Source organism: Hemitrygon akajei, chromosome 3, assembly GCF_048418815.1.
Source record: "Hemitrygon akajei chromosome 3, sHemAka1.3, whole genome shotgun sequence".
Classification (NCBI taxonomy): Eukaryota; Metazoa; Chordata; class Chondrichthyes; order Myliobatiformes; family Dasyatidae; genus Hemitrygon; species Hemitrygon akajei.
In genome coordinates this window covers 57,819,502-57,826,743 of record NC_133126.1, presented here as the reverse complement: position 1 = coordinate 57,826,743, position 7,242 = coordinate 57,819,502, and the positions used below count along the sequence as shown (strand labels likewise).

Below are 7,242 nucleotides of genomic sequence, written 5' to 3'. Positions count from 1 at the left end.
TTGATGGTAGAGGGGAAGAAGCTGTTCCTGAATCACTGAGTGTGTCCCTGCAGGCTTCTGTACCTCCTACCTGATGGTAACAGTGAGAAAAGAACATGCCCTGGGTGCTGGAGGTCCTTAATAATGGACGCTGCCTTTCTGAGACACCGCTCCCTAAAGATGTCTTGGGTACTTTGTAGGCTAGTGCCCAAGATGGAGCTGACTAGATTTACAACCTTCTGCAGCTTCTTTCAGTCCTGTGTAGCAGCACCTCCATACCAGACAGTGATGAAGCCTGTTAGCATGCTCTCCATGGTAATTACTGAGGGAGGTACAGAGGCCCAGGTTCTGCAACTTCTCAATCAGGATTGTGGGAATGATGGTATTAAATGCTGAGCTATAATCGATGAACAGCATTCTGACATTGGTGTATGTGTGGTCCAGGTGGTCTAAAGCTGTGTAGAGAGCCAATGAGATTGTGTCTGCCAATGAGCTATTGTGGAAATAGGCAAATTGCAATGGGTCCAGGTTCTTGCTGAGGCAGGAGTTCAGGTGACCGACCTCTCAAAGCATTTCATCACTGTAGATGTGATTGCTACCCGGTGATAATCATTAAGGCAGCCCATATTATTCTTTTTTGGCACTGGTATAATTGTTGCCTTTTTGAAGCAAGAGGGAACTTCCACCCATAGCAGTGAGAGGTTGAAAATGTCTTTGAATACTCCCACTAGTTGGTTGGCACAGTTATTCAGAGCCTTACCAGGTACTTCATCAGGACCTTCCACCTTGCAAGGGTTCACTTTCTTTAAAGAGAGTCTTACACCAGCCTCTTAGACAGAGATCACAGGGTCATCAGGTGCAGTAGGGATCTTCACAGCTGTAGTTTTGTTCTCCCTTTCAATGCGGGCATAGAAGGAGCTGAGATCATCTTGTAGTGAAGCATCGCTGCCATTAATGCTATTGGGCTTTGCTTTGTAGGAAGTAATGTCTTGCTGATCCTGCCAGAGTTGATGTGCATCTGATATCGCCTCCAACCTCGATTAAAATTGTCTCTTCGCCCTTGAGATAGCCCTCCACAAATCATATCGGGTTTTCTGGTACAGGCCTGGGTTGCCAGACTTGAATATCACAGATCTAGCCTTCAGCAGATGACATACCACATGGTTCATCCACTGCTTTTGGTTTGGGAATGTACAGTAAGTCTTTGTGGGCATACAACTCATCCACACAGGTTTTAATGAGGTCGGTAACAACTGCAGCCTACTCATCCAGGACACCACTCCACCATGTTGACATCCAGCAAATTAAATCTGCTCATCCTTTCCACAGCTGATCCTTCAACGAGGACTGGTATGCATTCTCTCAGCTTCCCCTTCCTCAAGCCCATGATCAATTCCTCGGTCATGCTAACGCAGAATGCAAGGTTGTTCTTGTGACACCGTTCAATCTGCTGATCGAGCTCACTCCTGTTTGCTTCCTTATCACTATCTGAGATTTTACCAACAACAATGGTAACATCTCAAAGTCATTGCCCTTTCAAATTCATTGTCTTTTTACATCCGGCAAAATACTGTGAACCTGCAAATAAAAAGTTTCTCATCTACATAGAAGTTCAATTATCCTTACTGTTCATTTAATCATTTCAATATTCAATATTCAATGTTCAAGATTCAAGATTTTTTTTATTTTCATTCTTCAGTATATGAATGAAAAGGAGAACAAAATGATTGTCACTCCAGAGCTGAAGTAGCATACAAAATAAATTTAAAATACAATTCAGAAAAAAGGCACAATAAATATAAATATAAAAGCAATCCTATAAAACACAATGCACAAGTAACTGTTACCTACAGAGTCTAACCATATGTACATAAGGTGTGGCTGATTGATGTGTTTGTGGTGGTGATGTGGAGTAATGGATGGAGCTGTTGATCAGCCTGATGGCTTAGGGGAAATAACTGTTTTTGAGTTTTGTGGTTCTGGTGTGGGTTTTGCGTAGCCTTTTCCCTGATGGGACTGGGACAAACAGACCGGAAGCAAGCAGGGATGGGATCCTTCATGACAAAATTGGCCTTCTTCTGGTGCCTTTCTATGTATATGTCCTTGATGGCAGGTAAGCCGGTGAAGGTGTTTGGGCTGTTTTAACTACATATTGTAGAGTCTTCCTGTCTGCCGCACTACAGTTTCTGTGCCACGTAGTGACGCAGCATGTTAGGATGTTTTGACTACACATCTGTAGAAAGTTGTGAGTATTGGTGTACATAGACCAGTTCTCTTCAACCACCTTAGAAAGCAGATTCTTTGGTGAGCTTTCTGAACTGTGGAAGATGTGTTCTGCGACAATGAGAGGTTGCACGAGGAGGAGTTTGAGATTTCTGTAAGTGTTAAAACATAAATGTTTCATATGATTTGAGAGATTTTTTATATCGTCGCTTTTATTTCATGTTAGTTCTACTACTGTTCGAGCCTGTTATCTACATTCTGACAGGGCCGATTAGGTGAACTAATGCTTGACTGTCTCTGAGAGGATACCACGAGGCTTGGAGCATAGTCCTTGATCGACTCTATTTTTCACTGATTATAGAGCTGAGGATGATGAAATCATCAACAGGAGTGCAGAAGGTAAGCAACTGTTCAGCACTCGCTGATGCCAGAGGAGGGTGTCTGTGTGCGACAGTCTCTCGCACCCTCATGCTTGCTGCTCCTGAAGGAAGGTGCTTGCGTTCAGTGATCTCTCTCTCTCTTTCAATGCTGTCGGAGGATAGTGCCAGAGCAAGGTTTAATCAATGTGGCTGTTGGTCAATAACAACGACCAAGGCAAATGGATTATCGAAGATGAGAGAGAGATGCATTTGCAGCAAGGTTTGTAAGAACAAGCGCGGCCTAAAGATCCATCAGGCCAGAATGAAGTGCTTGGAGCAGGAGAACGCTGCGCAGTGCACAGAATTTATGCCCAGTGAGACACAGGAGGAGCCCGGCCTGGAGTCACCCCACAGAGCCCAGAACCTCCAAGTGCCAGAAGCTGCTGTCCCAAGCAACATAGTTGAACAGCGCCAGATCAAGTGGCCCCTGCCTGCAACAAGAAAGGGTGGCTCCAGTTCGATGGGGATGTAGCAAGGATCATAGAGTTGACAACCAAGGGAGATGTTGACAGATGGCTTTAGACAATGACCACCATCATTGTCAGCTTTGCCACAGAGAGGTCTGGAATAGAGGAGGGAAAGACCAGCAGATCCCAATACACTATGAACTGCAGGGCAGCCCAGACCCACCAACAGCGCCAAGAGCTCCGGTCCCTGCCACGGCAGTTCAAGGCAGCAATTAGGAGGAGAAACATCCCCTGGTTGAGCTCTGGAACATCTGTAGCAAGAAGCCAATGACCCTGTGCAGAGCAGAATGGCACAGGAGGCGAGTGAGAAAAAGAGCCAGGAAGTGAACTGCCTTCATAGCCAATCCATTTGGTTTTACAAAACAGTTCCTAGGGCTGCCTTGTGTGCTCTAAACAAGAGGTAGACCATTTCCTTCATAACATCCTGAACGACCCTGCAAGGGAGCCAGAGCTGAACCTCCACAGAGCCCTTACAAGCCAACCACTCCCCATAGTGGCGTTCCAGTCCACCTGGAAGGAAGTCCAGGAGATTGTGTCTTCAAGCACTGCCTGCAGCTTCTCAAGATTCTTTTGGATGATCCTGCGAGTGATCTGGTGCAGAGAAACAGTGGCAGACCAGTGGAGGTACACAGAGGGGGTCTGGATCACCAAGGAGGAAAATTCGTCGAACCTGGAGCAGTTCAGATCCATCTCGCTGCTTAGTGTGGAAGGGAAAATCTTTAGTGTCTTGTCCCACCGGTTGACAGACTTTCTTCTCAAGAATGCTTACATCAACGCTTCTGTGCAGAAGGGTGGAATTCCCAGAGTGCCTGGAACACACTGGAGTGGTCACCCAGCTGATCAGGGAGGGACACATGAGGAAGGGAGACCTGGTCGTGCTTTGGCTAGATCTCACCAATGCGTATGAGTCAATACCCCACAAACTGGTGGAGTTTACACTGGACCGACACCATGTTCCCAGAAAGGTCAAGGACCTTATTATGAACTACTACGGGAACTTCAGACTGAGAGTCACTTCTGGAGCTATGGCATAGGCTGGCATAGGCTGGAGAAGGAGATTATAACTGGGTGCACAATCTCCGTTATTCTCTTTGCCCTTGCCATGAATATGATAGTCAAGGCAGCTGAGGCAGAGTGTAGAGGCCCGCTGACCAAGTCTGGTGATTGGCAGCCCCCGATCAGAGCCTTTATGGATGATCTCATTGTCACGACAACATCAGTTCCTGGCAGTAGGTAGATCCTGCAGGGCCTGGAAAAGGTCATCGCATGGGCAAGGATGAGCTTCAAACCAGCTAAATCCAGGTCAACGGTGTTGAAGAAGGCCAAAGTGGTGGACAAGTTTTGTTTTACCTTGTATGGCACTACAATTCCATTTATCACTGAGAAGCCAATCAGGAGCTTGGGGACTGTAGCCTCAGAGATGCAGCTGCCATCCGATCAACTTCCAAGGAGCTCGAGAGCTGGCTCACCACAGTGGACAAGTCAGGCTTACCTAGAAGGTTCAAAGCCTGGACTTACCAGCATGCCATTCTACCCCGAATCCTATAGCCGCAACTTGTATACGAGGTGCCTGTGACAACTGTGGAGTTGCTGGAGAGAAATGTCAGTAACTACCTTCGAAGGTGGCTGGGCCTACCTCATAGTCTGAACAGCACAGCACTGTACAGAATGTGCAATAAGCTGCGACTTCTCTTCAGCAGCCTGGACGAGGAGTTCAGGGTTTCCCGCACAAGAGAGGTGCTGCAGTACAGCGATTCCAAGGACCCTAAAGTGGCAGCAGCCAGCATACAGGTGCGGACGGGCAGGAAGTGGAGGGCACAGGAAGGGCTGGTGGTAGCAGTGTCCCGGCTGAGCCACAGGGCTCTGGTGGGGACAGTGTTAACTGAGCGAACCGGGCTGGGCTCCGTTTCACATCCTCGCTATGACAAGGCCGAGGGCAAGGACAGATGCCAACTAGTCCTGGAGGAAGTGCAGGCTGGCATTGAAGAGGAGTGGAACAGCAGGATGGTGGGCATGCAGCAGCAGGGAGCATGGACAAGGTGGGAAGGTGCTCCGGTGCGGAAAATCTCCTGGTCTGACATCTGGCAGGCAGAACCCCAGCAGGTTAGATTTATGATCCAGGCTGTCTATGATGTCTTGCCAAGCCCTGCAATCCTCCATGTCTGGGGCAAGAGCGATACACCAGCATGTCCTCTCTGCCCAGGGAGAGGATCACTGGAGCACATCCTCAGCAGCTGCCCTAAAGCCTTGGGGGAAGGTCGCTACCGGTGGCGTCATGACCAGGTGCTGAAGGCAGTGGCAGAGAGCATTGCGATGGCCACGACCACCAGCAAACAGAGTGTTCAGAGGGAGAACATCTCCTTTGTCAGAGCTGGAGCACGGCCCCCACGTCAGCCCAGACCAGCATCGTCAACGGCCTGCTGAGCGCCGCAGCAGATCGGCCGCTTCAAGCTGACCTGGGGAGGCAGCTGAAGTTTCCCAACCAAATAGCAACAGTTTCACTGAGGCCGGATGTGGTCCTTTCTTCAGTGTCCTCATCGAGTTAACAATTCCCTGGGAGGACTGCATTGAGGAGGCAAGTGAGCGGAAGCAGGCCCGGTACCACGAGCTGGTGGAGCAGTGCTGGAGGCAGGGCCGGAAGGCTCGCTGTGAGCCCATCGAAGTAGGGTGCAGGGGCTTTGCCAGCCGCTTACTCTGCAGAGTCTACACCCTACTTGGCATCACTGGGGCTGGCAAGAGGAAAGCCATCAGGACCATCACAGAGGCTGCTGAGAGAGGGCCAGATCAGGAGGGGTGATCCGTGGGCCAATGCTGCTGGGAGACAAGCTGGGGTCTGATCAACCCTGGCTGGGTCGCCTGGACAAGTATGATGTTGAAAGACCCGAAACACCCGACGACCCCAGGTTACATCACTAATGATGTGTCCCAGTGCATCCGCAGGATGTATCTCAGAATCATAGATTGTGGACTCTAATTCATATTTATGATGTGTTCCGGTTTCTACTCACCTTTTTTTGTTGCTAGTTTGGTCAATTTTGAATCGGGGTGGCCTTTTGATTATGCATTTTATATTCTGTGTTTTCACTTGTTCTTTTTTGTTGCTGATTGCAGAATGTGTTTTTTTACATCTGGAGGGGAGGGTACTTTTTTCTTTGAATGGGTTCTATAGATTTTGTTTTGTGGCTGTCCCTGGGGAAGACAAATCTTGGAGTTGTGTGCTGCATACATACTTTGATAATAAATATACTTTGAATCACTTGAATTTCACTATTTTCATTTCATAATACAATTTTAAACTGAATAACTATGCAGAGATTATATTTTGCAATCATTCATTGCCCTTAATTTATGTCAACATGTGTCTCCAGTAGAATATATTTATATGTAGGATGGTCAAGTTAAATAAATAATTCCGTCAGAATGTAATTATCTGAAGAAAATGAGGGCGTGCTTTTATTTACATTTTTATATCGTCCATCTATCCATTTTTACAATTAACCTTGTGGGTAGAGATTAGAAGAAAGAAAATCTGTCTAACCAGTGCACACTCTAACAGGGCAGGATTAAGATGGCGTCAAGTGGCTGCCTCTTCAAACTCATCTGCAAAAAACAACTTAATTCCTCACTTTAAAGTCCCTTTATTTCCTTTTCAAGATGGTTGGGGTTCTGTCACAGTCCCAGTCTGCAAGTGACACTCAAAATGCATTTTTTTAAAGATGGATGTGTTACCCCTCCTGGAGCTTGTTTGCCGACTGTTTTCTTACATTCTCTGGTGTGCAGCCCTGCATGGTTTTGTGGACGACCGATTCTAGACTGGTGTTGCCGACTGAGGCATCATGGGAAATGGAAATCAGGATTTTGCTGCGACGGATGTTTGGAAAAGCAAGGCAGCAATCTGTTAAATCCTAACTGCGTGTGTCAGTCTCTCCCTTTGCTGTGAAAATGAATGATATCTCTATGTTCCTTGTTCGTGAGAGAGAGAGCCTGTGGTAAGATGAACTATTGGCTAAACAATAGTTTTTGTTGACTGCAGATCATGGTCTCTCTTTGGGTGCTTTACTGTGACTTGGTGGGTGATGGGCATATGCTTTCTGCTGAAGTGGGTGGTGGGGGGGGGAGATTGATGCTTGCTGCTGCTTAAACTGGGAAGGGGA

At 47.4% G+C, this 7,242-nt stretch overlaps 1 pseudogene; it reads left to right on the top strand.

Moving 5' to 3' along the window:
• The first annotated feature begins 2,571 nt into the window (after positions 1-2,571).
• LOC140724543 (uncharacterized) lies at positions 2,572-5,885 on the top strand (annotated as a pseudogene).
• The last annotated feature ends 1,357 nt before the right edge of the window (positions 5,886-7,242 follow it).